Below are 24,604 nucleotides of genomic sequence, written 5' to 3'. Positions count from 1 at the left end.
GCCTGTGTCAACAGCAGAGTAGCCCGGGTAGGGCTAGCGTAAACAACAGAGAAGTGAAAGTGAAGGAAAGAAAAGTGGAAAAGGAGGAAAGCAAGAAGTGGTGACAGAGCAGAGAGCGTGCAAGCCTGAGAGCCCAGCTTGGTGTAGGGCCAGAACAGCAAGGTCAGCGACGGCGGTGACTGTCCGGAGGGGGACCGTTTGGAAGTTCCTGGAAGGACCCCGTTGGCTGTGTGCCCGGTGGTCTGGAGCAGTGTTCCGAAGGACAGTCAGCACCAGGGCAGGGGCCTCTCGGACCCCGGCAAGGCTAGGAGTCGCCAAATTTGCCGAATCCGTCAGTGAAGGGGATGTAGATTCCCCCAACAACCAAGTCCCGATTGAAGGCAACAGTCCAACCTGTACAACAGAGGCACCGCCACCGCCAGGGCACCAGTCTCTGAGGGCCAGCGCCTGCGGGCAAAGTGTAGTGCTCCTCCGGCCCAGCTTGAAGCCGGGGAGCGGGTTACCGGTGGGGACCCATCGCAACCATCCGTACATACAGGTGCAAGGAAGAGGGACATCACCGTCACCTACCGGGGAAGCAAAGCAGCCGTCTGTGGGACCGTCCTACCAGCCGTTTGGTTTACCGTACAAACTGTGTCCAAGTCTCAGGCTGAGTGAGTACCACAGTGCCGCAAGGCACAGCGCTGCCCCCGCGTCCCTGCGCCCACCAGGCCCTGCACCTCCCACGCCATCACCGGGCCCCGGGATCACCAACCCCTACCCACGGAGGGGCAACACAACACCTGGCTGCTCCCCATCACCATCCCCGGGATCCCCGCATTGAGCAGCGGTGGTGCTACACATCACCACAACCGTGGGTGGCGTCACGGACATTATCCCAACACCCCAAACAACCCCCCTTTCACTCACGGGCGAGGAGTGCCGCTCGAGGAAAACCCCCGGGATCCGGCCTACGGCTCGAGCCACCACTGAGCAGCCGGACCCGAGCAGAAGGGGTGAGCGCGGTGTGCTGACACCCTCCTCCCCGCCCGCGACAACTTGGCGTCACGAACAGGATCTTACCGCTCTGCCGTCTGGTAGAGGTGCGCCTTGTTACCGCCGGAGGTATCCGGCAGAAAAATTTCAGAAGCCGCCATCTTTGGCGCGAAAAGTTCCCGCTCGAGCGTCTTCTCGAGCAGTAGAGGCGCGAAGGCCAAAACCCCGCCCCGAGAGAGGAGGGGCCGAAAAGAGCTAAGGGGGACGCGATGGCGGCTGGACGCATGTAGCCGCGGCTACAGAAGCAGGGACGCCAGGACTCTGCGGCCATTTACTGGTTCCTGGAAAAAGCCGCTCCTAAGGATGTTGAGTCCGACCAACAACACCGTGGTCCCCGCGCCTTGCATCGCGGCGCGGGTGGAAGTCCGGACCGTCCAGCTAAGCAGCCGTCTGCAGGTCCGCATGCAGCTCCTCCTGGAGGAGTGGGAGGCCGACATGGTGGAAGTGGTGGCGGCCATACGGAGACGCGAGGTGGAGGGAGTCTTGGAAGGGAGGGTAAGTGACCCACGCCCCTGTGCCCCTAGTGGGTCGGTCATCGCGGCTGAGGGACCCGGTCCATACCCGCTCGCCCTGCTACCTCCCCCGCCACCCGTGTTAGCTGCTGCTGCCCCGCCACTAGGCCCGCTACCACTACCACCGGTAGCGGTACCCTGCCAATCCGCCCCGGCGGACTGACCTGCAGCCCAAGCTCGTGACCACTCTGATACGCTCCCCTGGGAGAAGCCGAAGGCTGAGGCCGTCAGCAAAGATGCACCGGAGGCACGGCGGGGATGCAGCTGCCAGGAGGCAGAACAGGCCATGCCACAGCGGGGTCCCTCGTTACTGAAGGTGCCGGTCGTAGCCGACACGGAGGGACTCTGGCTGGGTCCGTCCCCCGCACACGCTGAACCGGAGCAAACAGAAAGTGCTCCCGGCTGGGAGCGGCGGCAACAGCAGCTGCGCAGGAAGATCGATGCCCGAGAGGGGTGTAGAGCGGATGTGCATGCCCGCATGTATATGGAAGAAGATCGCCTGCAGCGAGCTACCATTGGGGTCCAGAGCGGTGCACCATGTGAAGGTGGCACTAGAGCCCCACGAGTGAGAATGGACTGTTGAGCCGCAAAAGACAGCGGATGCCCGCTGCAGCAGTCCCCGTTGGGACCACCTGTTTGCAAAGTTTTTGAAAGTTTACAGAAAATGATAAGTGAAAATGATTACCGAGTTTTCACCTGATTGTCTGCTGTGATTAGCAACCGGCTGGAGCCGGCACCGTTGTCCCCGTGGGGACCGTTTAAAGTTTGCATGGGAGCTATCCATGGACAAGCCCGTGAACTTTGCAGGGCAACCACAGACGTTAGTGGCTTGTAAATATGTGGGTACCATTACCGTTTCCGCAGGCCGCCTCCGGAGAGGCAGGTTGGAGGGAGGGCCCTCAGCAGAGCAGGCTGGGGCCCAGCCACCAAAGGAACAGGTGGCTACCCTCTGGAGGGAAGGACAGATCCCGCTCGGGTACCGTGTGCTGGACTGTGGGTCAAGGGGTGCTGCCTGGGGTTTAGGGGCAGCATCAAGGCCAGGTTACTTGGGTGGGAGAGAGCGGAAACCGTGACCGTACACCGTTGAAACGTTAAAAGTAAAATGTGCCTCCCGTCTTGGGAAGAATTTATTAAAAATGTTATGCATGTTGTTTAACCCTGTTATACCCTTTTTACAGAAAAATAAAACCGGTGTAGGACGGCAGCCCGCGGACAGTCTGCGTGTTGCTAAGGGGGAATGTGTCGCCCTGGGCAAGCCAAGGGACACAGGTCACAACACCACCACACCCCACATCCCAGGTAGGCACACCTAAGCTGAACCAAAAATCCTTGTTGCCTTCCTCCAGGAGTCTGATGATGCACACCAGGGGGTGGGCCAGGTGGTTGGCTCCGCCCACCAAGGAGCTCACAGCTCTGGAGGCAGGAAGTGTCAGGCAGATTAGCCCAGGGTGAGCCTGTGTCAACAGCAGAGTAGCCCGGGTAGGGCTAGCGTAAACAACAGAGAAGTGAAAGTGAAGGAAAGAAAAGTGGAAAAGGAGGAAAGCAAGAAGTGGTGACAGAGCAGAGAGCGTGCAAGCCTGAGAGCCCAGCTTGGTGTAGGGCCAGAACAGCAAGGTCAGCGACGGCGGTGACTGTCCGGAGGGGGGACCGTTTGGAAGTTCCTGGAAGGACCCCGTTGGCTGTGTGCCCGGTGGTCTGGAGCAGTGTTCCGAAGGACAGTCAGCACCAGGGCAGGGGCCTCTCGGACCCCGGCAAGGCTAGGAGTCGCCAAATTTGCCGAATCCGTCAGTGAAGGGGACGTAGATTCCCCCAACAACCAAGTCCCGATTGAAGGCAACAGTCCAACCTGTACAACAGAGGCACCGCCACCGCCAGGGCACCAGTCTCTGAGGGCCAGCGCCTGCGGGCAAAGTGTAGTGCTCCTCCGGCCCAGCTTGAAGCCGGGGAGCGGGTTACCGGTGGGGACCCATCGCAACCATCCGTACATACAGGTGCAAGGAAGAGGGACATCACCGTCACCTACCGGGGAAGCAAAGCAGCCGTCTGTGGGACCGTCCTACCAGCCGTTTGGTTTACCGTACAAACTGTGTCCAAGTCTAAGGCTGAGTGAGTACCACAGTGCCGCAAGGCACAGCGCTGCCCCCGCGTCCCTGCGCCCACCAGGCCCTGCACCTCCCAAGCCATCACCGGGCCCCGGGATCACCAACCCCTACCCACGGAGGGGCAACACAACACCTGGCTGCTCCCCATCACCATCCCCGGGATCCCCGCATTGAGCAGCGGTAGTGCTACACATCACCACAACCGTGGGTGGCGTCACGGACATTATCCCAACATCCCAAAACCCCCCTTTCACTCACGGGCGAGGAGTGTCGCTCGAGAAACCCCGGGATCCGGCCCACCGCTCGAGCCACCACTGAGCCGCTGCCGGACCCGAGCAGAAGGGGTGACCGCGGTGTGCTGACACCCTCCTCCCCGCCTGCGACATATACCCCAGAACTGTCTATGCCCTCCCCCACCCCAGTGGTGTATACTCCCACAACTTTGTCCCCTGACCCCAGTGCTGTATACCCCCAGGAATGTCTGTCCACTGCCCCCCAGTACTGTATACCCCCCCAGAAGTGTCTGTCTCCCCACTCCAGTGTGCTATACCCCCCAGAGCTGTTTGTCCCCCCACCCCAGTGCAGTATACCACCCCAGAGCTGTATCTCCCCCCACCCCAGAGTTGTATATTCCAAGAGCTATATGTCCCCCCACTCCAGTGCTGTATACAACCTCAGAGCTGTATGCCCCCCTCTGGAGCTGTATGTGCCCCCATTGCTGTATGTCTCCAGCCTCTCCTTTGATGTATATAGCAGTGTCAGTGTGCACTGTGTGCGGCCATGTCTGTTAGCCATGGCCACAAATAAGCGTGGCACAGCCACATGTCCAGGAGGAGATGGATGGGAGACATGCGGGGGAGGTGAGTGAGGCTGCTGCCGACTTCCCCATATTAATACCTCTAATGTATCCGTATGTGCATGTATGATGTGTATCTATATATGTCAGTGTATATGACTGTGTATAGATTTGTCTATTTAGATGTATTCTTGTGAATTTACATTAAATATGTACAGTATATGTGCGTTTCTATGTGTGTATGGGGTCGACTAAGGGCTCGTGCGCACATTGCGTAATTTCATGCGTTTATGCAGAGTTTAGCACTGCAGCGTAAGTGCATGCGTCCTGCTTCCCCAGCACAATCTATGAAGATTGTGCATAATCCGTGCGCACAATGCTTTTTTGAGCGCAGCGATTTGAGTGTCAAAATTTGACAAAATCACTGCGTTTAAAAATGCAGTATGTCAATTATTCCGTGTGCTTTGGATGCAGCTCCCACTCTGTTTATGGGAGAGGCAGCATCCCGAGCGCATGAAATCGGCATTTTTTTCTGCAGAAACACTGCATCCATTATGCAGTGTTTCTGCAGCGATTTGAATCGCACATAACCTGTCAAATCACTGCAGAATTTTCTGCAGTGACACGACGCAACGTGCGCACGAGCCCTAACAGTCTTTTGCCTGGGGCCCACAAAAACCTAGAGCCAGCCCTGGATGTACTGGAAGTTGTAGGTTTCTGCAATACAAATGTGTATGGGTCTGACCTGACATTGCAATTGATTTACCATGTACTGCTTGTGGTCCTGATTATGTATTTCTGTATCGATGAGGGTTTTGATGCTGTGTTTCTGAACTGATGTTATATGGATGTATTTCTGTACTGCTGTGGTTCTGATGATGAATTTCTGTACTGCTGGTGGTTGTGATGCTGAGTTTCTGTTCTGTTGGGTGTTATAATTATGTATTTCTGTACCTCTGCTGGTTCTGGTGCTGTTATTAGTTCTGATTCTGTACACAAGTAACAATTCATAAATTGTAAGATTGGATAACCCCTTAACTTAGAATTGGGATACACTGCTTAATTTTATAAGTAAAGGGCTTGTCCAAGTTCGAGATGAAATTCTGCAGTGACTCTAAGTGACTGCAGGCTTCTGAATTCTCACGATGCATGCTCTGCACACTTTTAGGATCTCCGGTGCCAGTGACAATAGCGGAAGGCCATGTGAGCGCAAGTATGAGATTTTTATATTTCTGGTCTCATTCTGATTTGACGTGTCCAGCCTCACTCAATTCATTTTGATCGAGGCCACCAATGTCGCGTCGGCACGTGACCACATATACAGTACAGACCAAAAGTTTGGACACACCTTCTCAACTCTAGAACAATGGTTAAGAGGAGACTTTGTGCAGCAGGCCTTCATGGTAAATAGCTGCTAGGAAACAACTGCTAAGGATAGGCAACAAGCAGAAGAGACTTGTTTGGGCTACAATACACAAGGGATGGACATTAGACCAGTGGAAATCTGTGCTTTGATCTGATCAGTCCAAATTTGAGATGTTTGGATCCAACCACCGTGTCTTTGTAGAAAAGGTGAACGGATGGACTCTACATGGCTGGTTCCCACCGTGAAACATGGAGGAGGAGGTGTGATGGTGTGGGGGTGCTTTGCTGGTGACACTGTTGGGGATTTATTAAAAAGTGAAGGCATACAGAACCAGCATGGCTACAACAGCATCTTGCAGTGGAGTGCTATTCCATCCGGTTTGCGTTTAAGTTGGACCATCATTTATTTTTCAACAGGACAATGACCCCAAACTCACCTACAGGCTGTGTAAGGGCTATTTGACTAAGGAGGAGAGTGATGGGGTGCTACGCCAGATGACCTGGTCTCCACAGTCACCAGACCTGAACCCAATCAAGATGGTTTGGGGTGAGCTGGACCACAGAGTGAAGGCAAAAGGGCCAACAAGTGCTAAGCATCTCTGAGAACTCCTTCAAGACTGTTGGAAAACCATTTCCGGTGACTACCTCTTGAAGCTTATCAAGAGAATGCCAAGAGTGTGCAAAGTAGTAATGAAAGAAAAAGGTGGCTACTTTGAAGAACCTAGAATATAAGACATATTTTCTGTTGTTTCACACTTCTTTAAGTATTTCATTCCACATGTTTTAATTCATAGTTTTGATGCCTTCAATGTGAATCTACAATTTTCAGAGTCCCAAAAATAAATAAAACTCTTTGAATGAGAAGGTGTGTCCAAACTTTTGGTCTGTGCTGTATGTAATTCACATACTTGCAGTTTTGTGACCTCGCACTCTCACCGCTGCAAACAGAGAATCCTGACAGTGTGCAGTGTGTGCACTGTGAGAATTCAGAAGTCTGCAGTCACATAGTGACTGCAGATTTTCATCTCAAACCTGGACAACCCCTTATAAAAATTAAGCAGTGTAGCCCAATCATAAGAGCGAGTAATATACTCCCTGTCAGGATTCAGCTCTGCTTCTGGTTCCAGTAGTCATCATTTGGCCACTCTACTCATATGTGATTTTCATACTTGCATGTGACAACTGGCTTTTCTTCCTATGTTTCTCTTTGAACATTGAGAGAATTAAATTATTAAGTGCAGCTCGTCATCATGTGACTGTGAGTGTGCAAATCACATATTAATAATTAGTCACATGGGGGGCACCAAACTGAAGTCTTGCCCCGGGTGACAAAAAGCCTAGATACACCTCTGCAGTGTTTGGTGACAGCCACCTCACAGTAACTGGTGCCAGACGGTAATAAAAATGCTAATTTTCCCTTCACCGAACTGGTCATATCCTCCAGATCTCTATGGTGGGCCTTTGGCCAGGGTCAAAATGGGGAAAATGCAGAGGCCCAAAATAAAGATCTGGAGGATACAAGCAGTTGGGTGAAGGGAAAATCTGCACTTTTACTATGGGGGCATAACCTTAGGATGGAAGGGCACAGGAGAAAGAAAAACAGTCCTAAAATAAGAGGGCAGCACCAAGTGGAGGAGGTGCTTAGATTAATTGGAAACCCCCCATTGACCAGTGCTCCTTATACCATGGTGCCGTGCGCCGCTGCAGTTCTTCCACCATTTCTCTGCACAATCACTAAAGGGGGCTTTACATGCAATGATATCTCTAACGATATGTCGTCGAGGTCAAGGAATTTGTGACGCACATCCGTCGTAATTAGTGACGTCATTGCGTGTGACACCTATGAGCGAGTGTTAACGATCAAAAATACTCACCTAATTGTTGATCGTTGACATGTCGTTCATTTTCAAAAATTTGTTGCTGGTGCTGGACGCAGGTTGTTCGTCGTTCCTGAGGCAGCACACATCACTATGTGTGACACCCCGGGAACGACGAACAGCAGCGTTCCTGCGTCCTCCGTCAACCAGGTGGGCGTGTCATTAATGTGGCTGCTCTCCGCCCCTCTGTTTTTATTGTCGGGCCGCTGTGTGACGTCGCACGAACCTCCCCCTGAAAAAAAAAAAGGTTGTTTGCCGCCTACAGCGACGTCGCTAGGAAGGTAACTGCGTGTTACGCGTCCTAGCGATATTGTGCGCCATGGGCAGCGATTTGCCCGTGACGCACATACGACGGGGGCGGGTGCTTTCACAAGCGACATCGCTGGCGATGTCGCTGCGTGTAAAGCGGCCTTTAGTCATGCAGGAAAATGGCTTTTCCCCTTCCAGGACTTTGTTAGCGGTCAGTACAACTGTGTAGGTTGGTAGCTGAAACAGCAATTTCCCTGCAAGAGTTAGGGGTACTTTGCACGTTGCGACATCGCTACTTCGATAACGTCGGGGTCAAATGGAAAGTGACGCACATCCGGCACCAGTAACGACGTCGCAACGTGTAAAGCCTAGATGCGCCGATAAACGATCGCAAAAGCGTCGTAAATCGGTGATCTGTGTAGTGTCGGACATTTTCATAATGTCGCACCAATAGGAGATACAATGTTATTCCTTGTTCCTGCGGCAGCACACATCGCTGTGTGTGAAGCCGCAGGAGCGAGGAACATCTCCTTACCTTCCTCCACCGCCAATGCGGAAGGAAGGAGGTGTGCGGGATGTTTACGTCCCGCTCATCTCCGCCCCTCCGCTTCTATTGGCCGCCTGCCGTGTAACGTCGCTGTGACGCCGCACGACCTGCCCCCTTAGGAAAGAGGCGGGTCACCGGACAGAGCGATGTCGCAGGGCAGGGCAGTGCGTGTGAAGCTGCCGTAGCGATAATGTTTGCTACGGCAGCTATCACATGTGCGACGGGGGCGGGTACTATCGCGCTCGGCATCGCTAGCCAATGCTAGCGATGTCGCAGCGTGCAAAGTACCCCTTATTTATTGGTTGCAAATTAAATTGATCTCGTATTTATCAATATAACCTATAATATGTACTAATTTTTGTTGTGACTGCAGCCCTTTTGTTGGCGATATTCCCTTTGGGTTTATCTTCTTCTTAAACAAGACTTGGTGGACTTTGCGTTATGTTTAGGAATTGGGATCATTGTCTTGTTAAAAGGTCCAAAAATTCCAGGCTTCAGCTTCTTCATGGAAAGCATGACATTTTCTGCTAGGATTAACTGACACTTGATTGAATCCATGCTCTCCAGGTTTCCAGTGCTAGAGTAAATAAAGTAGCCTGACCACAGCCAAGCCACCACCATGCTTCACAGGAGGCAGGCTTTTCTTTTCAGTGTATGTTTCATTACTTATCTTTATTGCAGGTCTTTTACAGTCACTCGAGCACAGCCAGTGTTCCTTTTAACTTTCAACTTGCAAACTCAGCTTCCTATTGTATCTCTAGGAGCATACAATGTATTTTCTATTTTTTTGCATCCTTTTCCTTGTTCGTGCAAGGAAATTAGCTCTTCACTTTTTAGACCTCTCTCATGAGAAAGCAAAAATAGTAGTGATCTGGAGACCATTGCCTTTGAGGAAAAAGATAACACTGGTCGGGGGTTATCCAATAAAACATTAGCACCTGACTGTGCAGCCTTTCATAATTATTACTGTACCCTGAGGGGGGGTCTCCTACAGGTAGACGTTGGAGGCTACAAAAATGAATTGCAGTGGAGGTTATATTAGAGCCTGGAGGGCTCGCCTGTCCTTCTCTCTCTTATCTCCAGCATCGTCTTGTGTCTCATCTGTGTCAGCATCATTCAGTCTGTGCTGATAGTGAAACAGAGGTGGGAAGAGGGAAAACGTAGGGGTAGTAATGGGAAACAGGTCATCCTGCTGTAAGTGAGGGAGGGGTGAGAGGAGGGGCAATGCTGCTGTCAGTGGGGATGAGAGGAGGGGCAATGCCGCTGTAAGTGGTGAAAAGGTGAAGGGAGGGGCAATGCTGCTGTCAGTGGTATTGAGAGGAGGGGCAATGCCACTGTAAGTGGGGGGAAAGGTGGGAGGAGGGGCAATACTTCTGTCAGTGGGCATGAGAGGAGGGGCAATGCCACTGTAAGTGGGGGAAAGGTGGGAGGAGGGGAAATGCTGCTGTCAGTGGGGGAGGGGTGAGAGAAGGGGCAATGCCGCTGTAAGTGGGGGAAAGGTGGGAGGAGGAGCAATGCCGCTGTAAGTGAGGATGGGGCACAATACCGCTGCCAGACTGGAGATGTAAGAAGGCAGAAGGAAATGGTGCTGCTTTTGGGGAGAGTTTTTAATGTTGCTGTTAGTGTTCGGGGTTGAATCAGTTTAAGTGAATTGGTTTAAAATTAGCAATGAGCAAAAGATATCTGGTCAGGAAATTCTGCAGTCATCACAAGATGCGTCACAGCATTCTGACACTGATGGAGATAAAAAGGAACAACTCCACTGAGAGGAGACGTAGCATAGCCAGTGTAATATAGAAATACAGCTTTAATAGATGTACTGTATATTAGGAGATTTCTTCAATTTTTTTGTAAAGTGCTACTAATTATACATATCTTTAGACTTCAAAAAGTGCACATTACTCTTAAAGAACTTGCATGTGTAATCCTTATAAGCTCCTCTTCTTGGGGTGTCTAAGGGAAGCCATAACGATAAATCTGTTTCTTAGTAATAAATGCAGTTTAATTGCCTCTATAGTGAGTGAGTTTCCAGCTGTGAAAGGGTTAATACTTGGGGCCTGCATCAGTAATAGGCCCCTGTAGTAACCATGACCACTGTTATGAGGTCATAAATATATGTCATAAAGAAGATTCCATAAAAGAAGGCTGCGCTGCCATGATCAGTGCCATTACTGATGCGCCTGAGGACGTTGAGCTTGACCACCCCACGTAATGTGCCGACCTTGGTGTAATTTGGAGGTTCTAGCAGGTAAAGGGGTTGTCTGATTTAGACACCCCCAGGGTATATGAAGGTAATAGAGGGGGGTCCCCGGGACAGGATCCCCTTCTGTTACCCTCTACAAAGAGCAGCTCTCCTTTGGGAGTATATGGACGGACCTATGACTTTAATGGGTGCCGTGGGGGGAGGGGGGATTTAATTGATTAGCAGTTACAGTGCCTACAAGTAGTATTCAATCCCCTGCAGATTTAGCAGGTTTGATAAGATGCAAATAAGTTAGAGCCTGCAAACTTCAAACAAGAGCAGGATTTATGAACAGATGCATAAATCTTACAAACCAACAAGTTATGTTGCTCAGTTAAATTTTAATACATTTTCAACATAAAAGTGTGGGTCAATTATTATTCAACCCCTAGGTTTAATATTTTGTGGAATAACCCTTGTTTGCAATTACAGCTAATAATCGTCTTTTATAAGACCTGATCAGGCCGGCACAGGTCTCTGGAGTTATCTTGGCCCACTCTTCCATGCAGATCTTCTCCAAGTTATCTAGGTTCTTTGAGTGTCTCATGTGGACTTTAATCTTGAGCTCCTTACACAAGTTTTCAATTGGGTTAAGGTCAGGAGACTGACTAGGCCACTGCAAGACCTTGATTTTTTCCCTCTTGAACCAGGCCTTGGTTTTCTTGACTGTGGGCTTTGGGTCGTTGTCTTGTTGGAAGATGAAATGACGACCCATCTTAAGATCCTTGATGGAGGAGCGGAGGTTCTTGGCCAAAATCTCCAGGTAGGCCATGCTATCCATCTTCCCATGGATGCGGACCAGATGGCCAGGCCCCTTGGCTGAGAAGCAGCCCCACAGCATGATGCTGCCACCACCATGCTTGACTGTAGGGATGGTATTCTTGGGGTCGTATGCAGTGCCATCCAGTCTCCAAACGTCACGTGTGTGGTTAGCACCAAAGATCTCGATCTTGGTCTCATCAGACCAGAGAACCTTGAACCAGTCTGTCTCAGAGTCCTCCAAGTGATCATGAGCAAACTGTAGACGAGCCTTGACATGACGCTTTGAAAGTAAAGGTACCTTACGGGCTCGTCTGGAACGGAGACCATTGCGGTGGAGTACGTTACTTATGGTATTGACTGAAACCAATGTCCCCACTGCCATGAGATCTTCCCGGGGCTCCTTCCTTGTTGTCCTTGGGTTAGCCTTGACTCTTCAGACAAGCCTGGCCTCGGCACGGGTGGAAACTTTCAAAGGCTGTCCAGGCCGTGGAAGGCTAACAGTAGTTCCATAAGCCTTCCACTTCCGGATGATGCTCCCAACAGTGGAGACAGGTAGGCCCAACTCCTTGGAAAGGGTTTTGTACCCCTTGCCAGCCTTGTGACCCTCCACGATCTTGTCTCTGATGGCCTTGGAATGCTCCTTTGTCTTTCCCATGTTGACCAAGTATGAGTGCTGTTCACAAGTTTGGGGAGGGTCTTAATTAGTCAGAAAAGGCTGGAAAAAGAGATAATTAATCCAAACATGTGAAGCTCATTGTTCTTTGTGCCTGAAATACTTCTTAATACTTTAGGGAAACCAAACAGAATTCTGGTGGTTTGAGGAGTTGAATAATAAATGACCCTCTGAATAAACTTTTCACAATTTAAAAAAAAACAACAAAAAGAAATAACATTCTTTTTTGCTGCAGTGCATTTCACACTTTCAGGCTGATCTACAGTCCAAATGTCACAATGCCAAGTTAATTCCGAATGTGTAAACCTGCTAAATCTGCAGGGGGTTGAATACTACTTGTAGGCACTGTATCTGTAACTAACAATTTTTTTACCCAAGTGTCCATCTTCTTGAGAGGCGGACCTGGATCTGTAAGGGAGAAATGCTTCATCAATCTGGGTAATTGGATCAACCAAATTATTTCCATCAATCACTGTGGTGACAGATATCGCAGCCAGATCTCTCCACATCCAGTTTATCACATTTATAGTCTAGATTTATTATGTCGTTCTCTGTAAATTTAGTAAAATGTACAAATTGTAAAACTGCTGTTACATCTGTTATATATCAGCACTAACTCTCTAAGCCCAAGGGAAGGGCAATCCTCCAGCCATGGTTCTCTAGAGGTTTCCTCCACAGGGGGTTTTTCCTCTCCTGAGTGCTGGGGGGTGACTCTCCGTGAGTCGGGGGTGTGCCATTTTTGGTGTCATGTAAATTTAAATAAAGTTGAGAACGTTTGACACCTAATTGCAATGCTTTGTGTATTTATTTTGCATTCCTCTGTGTGATTCATTGTGTTTGGGAGTCGGGGTCCATCAGATATCACAATGTCATTTGGTTGGATACCTGCCGGTCACACACAGGACCCTCACCTACACAGGACCCTCACCTACACAGGACCCTCACCTACACAGGACCCTCACCTACTCAGTGATTGCTCCAGGAGTTGTCCCTGCTCTGATGATGAAGATGGAGAAGAGACAAGAATTACAACACAACTGTACACTCGTGCTCAAAATAAGAATTGATATTACAATGGTATTAAAAGCAGCTTACTTGGTATTAACATAAAACCTCATTCACACACTGAGTATTTCGCTCATCATTTTACATCTGTAGTTGGAAGATAAAAGCTGGTATGGAGGAAACACTGAAAACATATAACACACACTTTCACCTTGCCTTGCTGGTCCTGGTGCCTACTGTGAATTACTGATGCAAAATATTGTGTCCATATAATCAAGACCAGCGTTGTTCACACCGGTCTTGATGAGGGGGCGTGCTGGAGTCAGACCCTTCTTCATGAATCTGAAGTGTCTGGCAAATGGCATGCACCTCTATGTGCTGCGCCAGGAATCTCTACTCAGATACTGGAATGAAATTTCTTGTGTACAGAACGCTGCACATTGTCATGAATTAGATGAGCTGTGTCATCCCGTTGCATCCCCATCCAGCTCTGTTCAGTTTGTGGAGCTGGGAAAACATGGCATGAAAATGATAAGAGCAACTCTGAGATGCGCTTAGTTTTGCTACTTTCCAGAACTTTGATGCCAGAATTTTGGCGTGAAAGAAGGGCAGTGAGCCCCATAGGGGTGAATGGACCCCATGACGATCGGGAGGGTGCAAGGTTAGGAAGGGGTTAATTGGATTACATGGATAGGGGATATATGGGGCTATAGGATTGGTAGAAGGGAGCTGTAAGGGGATTGGAGGGGAGCAAGGAAGGGGTGGGGGGTTTGTGGGAGGTATAAGAGAGGGGGTGTACTGATTACCTCCCCTTTTGTCGCCGGAAAGTTGTGTCCCCAGGACGTTGTGCTGCCTGCTGCCATGGCTGACCTTGCTGAGCTGCTGGACATGGTGCGTGGGGCCTCCGAGGTCCTGGGTGTGGACGCTCTGCGGCAGCAGCTGGCGGCGGTCTGTGGGGCTGGAGCGGCGCTGCCTGCTGCTCCTGCGCCCGGGCCGCTGGGGCCCACTTCCGGTCCGCGGCCTGCACAGCCCCAGACCGGAGCGGCGATAACGGCAGCCCCCGGTGAAGTGCCGACCAGGGGTGGCGCTCGGCGTTCAAGACTGTCGGAGGAGACTCCCTGCAGGCCGCAGGGGAGAGCTACAGGACGGAGGGCGGGAGCGGATGGGAGCGGCGATGTGGGGAGATCAGAGGAGGGGTACGGTGGCCCACAAGCATGGATGAGATCTATAATTACGGTCCCCCCCAGCGAGGATCGGGCTGGGGGGTGTTCCCAGCGAGGGTCAAGTTCCGCACGGCCTTCCCGCAGTCGGCAGGGAGGGAGCCCACTGAGAGCGACGGGAGAAGTGGCGGCGCAGCAGTCTGGCATGAGTACAGCGAGGAAGGACGGCGGCAGGGCGCCACGGCGGGCAAAAAGGAAGAGGTCTAGCAGGAGTCGCCCGGAGGAGCAGGGTGCGGTGATCGTGGGGGTTGACGGCCGCCAGGTGCGGGCTGTCCCCTCGCTGGTCCACCCTGACGACTTCGGCAGCTCGTCTGATTCCGGCGAGGAAGAAGGAGCAGCGGCAGCGGCAGGTCGGACAGAGCGGCAGCAGGAAGATCGTGGCACGGCTGTTCCGGCGTCGGTTCAACGGCAGCCTGGTGAGCGGACGACAGAAATGTTTCATGCTGTGGGTAGCACGGGCGAGGGTGGGGGTTCGGTCGCGGGAAGCGTTGCACAGGGGGCGAGTGCGGTTGGACAGTCTGGTTTACCGGGCCCGGAGTTTTGGGGGCAGCTTTTGGGGGTGTTGCAGGGGTTGTCTGCGGAGCGGGTTAGTCGGCCTGGTCCTGGGGCTCCGGTGGGGGCGTGGGTGGGCCCCACGGAGGTGGTACAGTCAGAGGCACTGGTGCGCAAGGTTGCGACACGGGACCCTACCTCGGCGGTAGGTGCGGGACAGGCGGTTGGTGGAGCGGCTGACGGGGGTGCGAGTAAGGAGGCGGAAAAGGAAAAAGAAAAAGAGGATGAGGTTGTGCGTTTGGATGATAGGGCACGGAGTGAAATTTATGTCTGTTTTGAAGGTCAGTTAGGGGTTCATTTGAAAAAGGAGATGAGGGAAAAGATTTGGAAAGGGGAGTATGTGGAAATTTTTTCCCTGCTTCCCTTGGAGAAGTTTAATTTGGATAAGGTGAAACCCAGTGATACAAAAAAGGAGAAAGAGGATGAGGAAAAACGAAGGTATAGGCTGATCCCGAGGACGTTTACTAACTGGCTACAGGCCTTTGCGATCTTAGCCAGCGTGATCGGGGAAAAGGAGCCGGAGCATTGTTCCGCCCTATTTGGATATATGGACGCAATAGGGGAGGCGTATAGGGTGTACGGCGGTTTAGGGTGGCTAAGATATGATGAGCAATTCCGGCAACGGAAGGCTCTGCGGCCGGGTGTCCAGTGGGGCCACAAGGATATTTCTTTGTGGATGCGGTTAATGACGGCTCCGGCTCAGCCCTTTCGAGGGGGTGCCGGGAGCCCAGGTGCGAGCGGCGGGTCCTCGGCTGGACAGAAAAAGGGGGCTTGTTGGCAGTATAACGAGGGACAGTGTAAGTTCGGGGCCTCTTGTCGGTTCAAACATGAGTGTTCCGGATGTGGAGGGTCCCACCCCTTGGCCAGGTGCTTCAAGAAAGGGAAAGGAAAGGCGGGGGAGGGGTCTGGAAAAAGGGAGGACGCCAGTGAGGGTAGAGGCGATGCTTCCGTATTTAAATAGATACCCGGATGTCCGGGCGGCGGAGTTGTTGGCACGTGGTTTTACGGAGGGCTTTCGGATTCCGTTTGAATCTGAGGCGCCGGTGTTTCGCCCGGGAAACTTGAGATCCGCTAAAGAACATCCGGCGGTGGTGAAGGAAAAGCTGCAGAAGGAGGTGGAGTTGGGGAGGATGGCGGGCCCATTCCAGGACCCGCCATTCTCCAAGTTACGAATTTCCCCCCTTGGGGTGGTACCTAAGAAGGAGCCGAACAAGTTTCGGCTAATTCATCATTTATCTTATCCGGCGGGATTGTCGGTGAATGATGGGATATCACCAGAGTTGTCGGCGGTATGTTATGTATCGTTCGATAGGGCCTTGGAGCTGGTAAGGGTTGCAGGGCGGGGGGCCCTGATGGCAAAGGCGGATGTGGAAGCAGCTTTTCGTTTACTCCCGGTGCATCCAGAGAGCCTTCATCTCTAGGGTGTATGTGGGATGGTGAATACTATGTGGATCGCTGCCTGCCGATGGGCTGTTCCATTTCGTGTGCTTATTTTGAGGCATTCAGTACTTTTGTGGAATGGGTAGTCAAGGAGGTGGCAGGAGTCCATTCGGTGATTCACTATTTGGATGACTTCTTTTGCGTGGGTCCGGCGGGCTCTTCGGTTTGCTCCTTGTTGTTGTTTACATTAGAGCGGATCGCGCGGAGCCTGAGTATTCCGTTGGCAAAAGAAAAAACAGAAGGGCCGGTGACGGCTCTATGTTTCTTAGGTATTGAAATTTATACACTGGCAATGGAATGCCGGTTGCCGGAGGGGAAGCTTCTGGATTTGCTGCTGCTTGGAGTTAAACATTTGCGTGGTGGCTCGGCATGTGCCTGGGATTCGGAACGAGGTGGCTGACGCGCTATCACGGTTTCAGTTTTGCAGGTTCAGGAAGCTGGTGCCGGAAGCGGACGCGGATGGAGAACCTTGCCCGGACTGGCTGTGGGATCTGGCATCGGTATAGCATTTGAGGGAATTCGGAGATCGGTGTCTGAGGCTACTTGGTGCCGATATCAGGCGGTGTGGAAGGAATGGGCAGAGTTGGAAAGAGGGGACTTCATGGAGTCGGGTTACCAGGGCCGAGTGTTGGGGGTACTGATGTTAATTAGTGGGGACTTCTCGGAAGGTCGGTCCATTTCAGTGATGGGTTGCAAGTTGGCGGCGTTGGCCTTTTTGTTTCAGATGCAGGGGGTTCGGGACGCGACTAAGGATTTTCTGGTGCGGCAGGCAATGAAAGGTTTTCGGAAAGGGGACCAGTCGCGTGACAGGAGGCGGCCGGTGTCATTGCCATTGTTGGTTCGTTTAGTGGGGATTTTAGGGGAGTTGTGTTCGTCTCATTATGAGCAGATGTTGTTTTCGGTAGCTTTTGTATTGGCTTTTTATGGGGCCTTTCGCATTGGTGAATTGGTCAGCCCGACTAAGCAAGCGATGGGGGGTTTGCTGTTGGAGGATGTAATGCTGGGGGAGGATAGAGTGGAATGTCGGCTTCGCTTTTCGAAGACGGATCAGAGGGGCCGGGGGCGCTTAGTAGTGTTGTTCGCTTTACCGGGGCACCAGTTGTGCCCAGTGGTACAAGTGTCAGAGTTTTTAAGGGTGCGCGGCGGTTACCCTGGCGTTTTTCTTAGACATGTGGACGGATTGGCTTTGTCGCGTTACCAATTCAATGCGGTGCTGAAAATGGCTTTAGCACGGGTGGGGGAGGAGCCACGTGAGTACGGGTCTCACTCCTTCCGGATTGGGGCGGCAACGGAAGCCGCTAGGTGGGGTTTGAGTGAGGATTGTATCCGGCGGATTGGGAGGTGGGAGTCTTCCAGGTTTCGCTTGTACGTTAGGCCTCACTTGATCAGGTGATGCCTCAGGGGTGGGGGATTCCTGGTTTGCGTTTTTGCTGCTGGTATGTGACAATTTTCTTGTCTGTTGCTGTTTTTATTCGTGGTTGTTTATATTTTGTAGGGCCCTGCCTTGTGTGGATCCTCGGGCACTCCTACGTGTATTGGGGAGCGTTGCGGGCGGATGTGCGGCGCGATGGTCGGCAGCTTGGAGTGTCGGAGACGGAGGCCCGAGTAAAGTGGCTGGGAATTCGGGGCATGACCTGGGGTAGGGTGCGCCCAGAGGTGGCTTATTATAGCTGTATGGATCGTGACCCGGATGTGTTAATTTTACACGTGGGTGGGAACGATTTGGGAGTGAGGTCGGCGAGGGAATTGAAAAGAGACATAAAGCTGGACCTGTTACATTTGTGGAGGGCATTCCCGGGCATAGTTATTGTTTGGTCGGACATTATAGCTCGGACGCAGTGGCGTTTCGGTAGGTCGGTGGACCTTATTAATAGGGCTCGGAGCAAGCTGAACCGGGCAATTGGCAGGTTTGTGGCGAGAAATGGTGGGTTGGTGGTGCGGCATAGAGAATTGGAGGAGTCCACGGAGCAGTATCTAAGGAGAGATGGGGTTCATCTGACCGATGTGGGTCTAGATTTATGGATGTTGGGTTTGAGGGATGGCCTGGAGCAAGCACTAGGGGTGTGGGGGGCCCGGGCCAAGTAAGGGGGTCACTTGGCCGGGCTGTGGCGGGGTGATAGGTCCGTCAGAGAGGTTGGGAGTACCAACAGTCGGTTTGTTGGTACGAAGTCGCTCAAGGGGAGTGGCTTCGGACTGGATGGGAACTTGTGGGCGGAGGTCCCACAGGTTCTGGGTAGGGGTAATCAACGATGGAACGTTGTTACCCCTCACCTTGGGCCGGGTGGTCACGGCCGAGGTGGTCCTCTGGGCCGGTTTGGAGGTTACGGCCGGGGGGTTAGGAATGATGGTTGGCCTCTCGGACGGATCTATCGGTGTTTCTGGTTATACGGGTATATATGTATAAGGTTAAGTTTAACAATTGAGTGGCATGTTGGGCCACGAGTTTTAGTATACATATATACGGTAAATAAAACTGTGGCCATTCCTGCAATAAAGTCGTGCTTCTCGTCTTTATTTAGGTAGATATGGTACGGGGGTGTTTAGCATGGTAACCTGCTTATCCCTTATAGATGCGTCATGTACATTGCCTTGGAAAAGTGGTCTAATCCTTACTAACTACAGTGGAGAGGACTGTGCAGGAGCAATCTATGGGCACAAAAGCTTCAAAACAGTTGTCGAATAAGGGTCAAATTACTCCTGTTCTGATAGATCTACAGTCATGGCTGAAAGTGTAAGTACCCTTTTAAATTGCTCCAGAAAATTAAGTATTGCTTCCAGAAAATTTGCTATACACATGTTTATTTCATTTGTGTGTATTAAAACATTAAAAAAAAATCTGAAAAAAAGGCACATTGGACATAATTTCACACAACCCCAAAAATAGGCCAGATAAAAGTGGTGGCACCTTTCCAAAATTGTAGGTAAACAACTTTGTTCCCAGCATGTGATTCTCATTCACACTCGCCTGTGGCAAGTAACAGGTATGGGGCAATTTCAAAATCACACCTGAAACCAGATAAAAAGGGGAGAAGTTGACACAATCTGCATTGTGTGGCTGTGTTTTCTACACTAAGCATGGAAAACAGAAAGAGAAAGAACAGTCTGAAGACTTGAGACCCAAAATTGATGAAAAATATCAACAATTGCAAGGTTGTTTTGCTGGGTCTGACAGAGCTCTTTGTGTGCAAGGCATCATGAAGCGTATATCACTTCAATTAATAAGGTATGGAAAAAGCTTCATTATTATAAACATATAATTCCCATTAACATGATTATTTATTAGTATTGTTTAAAATCCACGAAAATATCAACTGAAAAGAATAACCAATACAACAGAAATCTAATACAGTCGGCACAATATAAAACATGTAGACAAGATATAAGAAACTGGAAATACTGCACCCTTACATATCCCTAAAAAACTCACCCTGCCTATCAGCGGGGAAACTCTAAATGTATTTGGTACCCCTATTCAACTGTGGCTAACCCTCCCTGACACACAACTTATAGGAAGTTCAGGAATGGGTAAGCAATATATGGTCCAAAATAGTGAATTATGTCCCAAGAATCTATTAGAAGCTGTATGTTTACTTAGCTTCTTAGCTCATTAGATGTTGGTATCCAATAGAAGCCTGAGACCTGATGATGGTCTCTGGATATGAGAAGAGGATCCATCCTAGGATATCATATATTCGGACAGGTGCAGAGTTGCTTCTTTCAGGTAGAAAAAATCCTCAACGAGACAGCCATGGATCCCCTGGGGAGGAGGGGCGACATGACCAAGGGGGAGTTAGGGAGTGATGGGGTTAATAGGGACAGTTTGCTTGGCAGGCCTAATATGGCATTAAGGGGTGGTTTAGCTTGGGAGGAAGAGGAGGAGTAGGGAAAGGGTTAGTCTGGGAGAGGAGGGGGTTACCTCCTCTTCTTCTTCCGGACGCCAAGAGATCAGCAGCACGAGGCACCATGGCTGATCTCCAGGAACTTCAGCGCCTGATTGCAGCAGCCATTGCAGCGCACGGGCCCCTGGCAGTGCAGTCCCACATCAGGGCTGCCGGGGTTAACCCGTCGGCGCTTGCCCCTCGCTCCTCCAGCCGTGTTGTGCGCCAGTCGCGGCCCCCCCGCAGGTATTCCCCGGGTGCGGGGGGGGGCGAGGAGGAGATGCCAGAGCCCCTCCAGGGACCCTCCGCAGCGGGCCGAGCAGCAGCGCAGGCCGGCTGCTGCTCCCAGCAGCAGCGGGAGGAATCTGCGTTCCAGCCGCGGTGGTCGGGAGGTGGGAGTGGCCAGCGTGGGGCCTACTTCCGGTCCCGGCCTCCGGGCTGGAGTTCCAGTGACGGCAGCGGCTCCAGGTCGGGAGCGCGCTCGGCGAGGGAGGGAGGCCAGCAGTTCCCCCTGCAGTCGGCGGGGGGACCGAGGGGCTGCAGGCGGCGGTAGGTCCAGCGCCAGGGGGAGGTCTGGGGTGCCTGACCCTGGCGCGGCAGTGAGCAGGGGTGACGGCGTGAGCCATGCGGCGACCGCCCGGTCACTCAGGACCGCTGTGCAGCCCCCGGATGTGGCGGTGTCCCGTGGGAGCGGGAGGACCCAGCGGCAGGAGGCCTGCAGCGGCCCAGGAGGGCCAGAGGCGGCGACGGCTGGGATCCAGAGCCGGGCGTCCATCAGTCCGCGTCCAGAGTCCCCTGGCAGTCGGCGAGGGGGTGGGCGCGGGCGCAAGAGGTCGAGGCCTGGGGTGCCGGCGCGGGGGACAGGACGGTCTCCTGGGCTGTCGCCCCAGGGCAAGAGACGGAGCGGGGACGGCACTGCCCACGCGGCGGCCCGGTTTGGCGGCCGTGGTGGGGGGGGTGCCGCGGCGGCGCCCCCCGGATGTCGGATGGAAGAAGATGTCAGCGGCGAGGATGAGGAGGTCGTGCTGTCGGAGGAGTCGGATGGTCGGCAGACGGAGGACAGCGAGGCTGCGGTATCGGGGGACGCTGAGCCGCGGTTGGGTGAGACGGCAGCGGGGGCGGCAGGGGCTGCGCTGGCGGGGAGTGTCGGGGGCGGGAGGGCGGCTGTGGACACGGCAGCGCCCGGCGGTGTAGCAGTGTGGAGCCAGTTGTTGGGGCTGTTGCAGGGGTTGGCGGCGGTTGCCGGGGCTGGGGGGGGGGGCGGCGCAGGCGCCGGCGGCGGCGTGGGTGGGGACGACAGGTCGGGGGGCGGCGGCGGTGGGAGGGGGGGACGGAGCGGGCGCGGCGGAAGGTGGGGGCGCAGGGGGGAGTGCGGCGGAGGGGGCAAAGGAAAAAGAAAAGGAGAAGGAGGATGAGGTGGTGCGCCTAGATGATAGGGCTAAAAGCGAAGTTTATGTTTGTTTTGAGGGCCCGCTGGGGGCTCATTTAAAGAAGGAGGTGCGGGAAAAAATTTGGAAAGGGGAATATGTGGAGATTTTTTCTCTGCTTCCCCTGGAGAAATTTAATTTGGATAGGGTTAAGCCGAGCGACTCCAAAAAGGAGAAGGACGAGGAGGAAAAGCGCCGTTATAGGCTTATTCCTCGGACTTTTGCAAACTGGTTGCAAGCGTTTGCGATTTTGGCGAGCGTGGTCGGGGAAAAGGAGTCGGAGCATTGTTCGGCCTTGTTTGGTTACATGGATGCGATAGGGGAGGCTTATCGGGTTTATGGCGGGCTGGCGTGGCTGCGTTACGACGAGCAATTCCGGCAGCGGAAGGCGTTGCGGCCGGATATGCGTTGGGACCATAAGGATATTTCCTTATGGATGCGACTGATGTCGGCACCGACTCAGCCCTTTCGGGGGGGTGCCGGGGGACCGGGTGCCGGGTCCCCGGCAAGTCAGAAAAAAGGTTTCTGTTGGCAATATAATGAGGGGCAGTGCAGGTTTGGAGCGGCATGCCGGTTTAAGCATGAATGCTCAGGTTGTGGGGGAGGACATAGCTTGTCCAAGTGCTTTAAAAAGGGGAAAGGAAAAGCGGGTGACGGGGTTGGAAAAAGGGATGACGCCGGTGAAGGTAGAAGCGATGGCCCCCTTTTTAAATAGGTATCCGGACGGCGAGGCAGCGGCGTTGTTATGGTTTGGTTTTGCTGACGGTTTCCGTATCCCGTCGGCTGTTAGTCCATCGCCCCCGCCGTACCGTAATTTACGTTCTGCTCGGGATCATGCGGATGTGGTGGATGAGAAGCTGAGAAAGGAGGTGGTTTTGGGCAGAATGGGCGGTCCTTATGACGCCCCGCCGTGTTCGAAGTTGGTGGTTTCGCCATTGGGGGTTGTGCCGAAGAAAGAGCTGAACAAATTTCGGCTTATCCATCATTTGTCTTACCCAGAGGGGTTATCGGTGAATGATGGCATTGCACCGGAGTTAGCGGCGGTATATTATGTGTCGTTCGACAAGGCGTTGGACCTGGTCAGGGCCGCGGGTCGGGGTGCGTTGATGGCAAAGGCTGATGTGGAAGCGGCGTTTCGGTTGTTACCGGTTCATCCAGATAGTCAGCATTTGTTAGGTTGCTGGTGGGATGGCAGTTATTATGTTGATCGGTGTTTGCCAATGGGTTGTTCAATTTCGTGTTCGTATTTTGAGGCGTTTAGTTCGTTTGTGGAGTGGGTGGTTCGGGATGTGTCTGGGCTTACGTCCATTATTCACTATTTGGACGATTTTCTTTGTGTGGGGCCGGCGGGTTCAATGGTTTGTGCGGGGTTGTTATTTGCGTTGCAGAAAGTCGCAGACAGCTTCGGAATTCCCTTGGCCCCCGATAAGACGGAAGGCCCGGCGCCTGTGATGCGTTTTTTGGGGATTGAGATTGATTCTATTGCCATGGAATGTAGGTTGCCGGAGGAGAAGGTTCGTGATTTGAGGGCCGCGGTGGCAGGGGTAAAGGCGGCAAAGAAGGTGCGGCTTAAGGTGGTGCAGTCCTTGCTTGGGAAATTGAATTTCGCTTGCAGGATTATGCCGATGGGGAGAGTTTTTGCGAGACGTTTGGCAACGGCGACGGCAGGTGTGCGGTCGCCGACACATTTCGTGCGAATCACGAAGGCGATCAAGGACGATCTTTTGGTATGGGATCAATTTTTGCAGTGTTTCAATGGCCGGGCCCTGGTGATGGAGAAGGTGGCGTCTAACGGGGCGTTACAGCTGTTCACCGATGCGGCTGGGTCGGCAGGGTTTGGGGCCGTGTTTCGAGGTCACTGGTGTGTGGGTCGGTGGCCACAGGCGTGGCGGGAGAGCGGTTTGGTCAGGAATTTGGCTCTGTTGGAGCTATTTCCTATCATGGTAGCAGTGGAGCTGTGGGGGTCGCGTTTTGCCGGGAGGAAGGTTTGCTTCCATTGTGATAACCAGGCGGTGGTGTTTGCTATTAACAACTTGTCAGCTAAGTCGGAGCCAGTGGTGGTGTTTTTGCGGCATTTAGTGTTGAGATGTCTGCAGCTGAATGTACAGGTGGTGGCAAAGCACGTTCCGGGAGTTGACAATGGGGTGGCTGACGCTTTGTCTCGTTTTCAGTTCAGCAGGTTTCGGGCGCTACTGCCTTGGGCGGACGAAGTCGGAGTGGAGTGTCCCGTGGATTTATGGAATCTGGTGAGGCGGTGATCTCAGAATTGATTCGGAATTCGGTGACTGAGGTGACTTGGTGCCGATATGCTAAGGTGTGGGCTGAATGGGAGGAGTTGCTGGGTCGGATGTTTGATGGGGTAAGCGTGGATTACTTGGTGGCATTACTGGCGTTGGTGAGTGTGGATTTCTCGGCCGGGCGATCGGCGTCGGCCGTGGCGCATCGGGTGGCGGCGGTGGCGTTTTGGTTAAAAATGAGAGGGGAACAAGATGTTTCGCAGGATTTTCGGGTTCGACGGGCCTTGCGGGGGTTCCGCCGCGGTGTGCGGGAGAGGGACAAGAGGCGTCCCGTATCGTTTGGTTTGTTGAGGCGGTTGGTGGGGGGCCTGAGCGGCATTTGTGAGTCGGTTTACGAGACTGTTTTGTTTACAACAGCTTTCGGTCTTGCTTTTTATGGGGCTTTCCGGATCGGTGAGTTGGTAAGCCCGTCCAGGGTGACAGGCGGCGGGTTGCTGCTTGAGGATGTGCGAGTGGGCGGTGATCAGGTGGAGTGCCGGATTAGTCGGTCGAAAACGGATCAGTTGGGTCGGGGTAGGTTGGTGGTGTTATACGCGGTCCCGGGGGAGGAGTTGTGCCCAGTACGTTTGGTGGAGCAATTCATGGCCGTGAGGGGAGGTTTACCGGGCCCATTTTTGCGGCACGT

The sequence above is a fragment of the Anomaloglossus baeobatrachus genome, chromosome 3, assembly GCF_048569485.1.
Source record: "Anomaloglossus baeobatrachus isolate aAnoBae1 chromosome 3, aAnoBae1.hap1, whole genome shotgun sequence".
NCBI lineage: Eukaryota > Metazoa > Chordata > Amphibia > Anura > Aromobatidae > Anomaloglossus > Anomaloglossus baeobatrachus.
Note: the sequence above shows the minus strand (reverse complement) of the source record.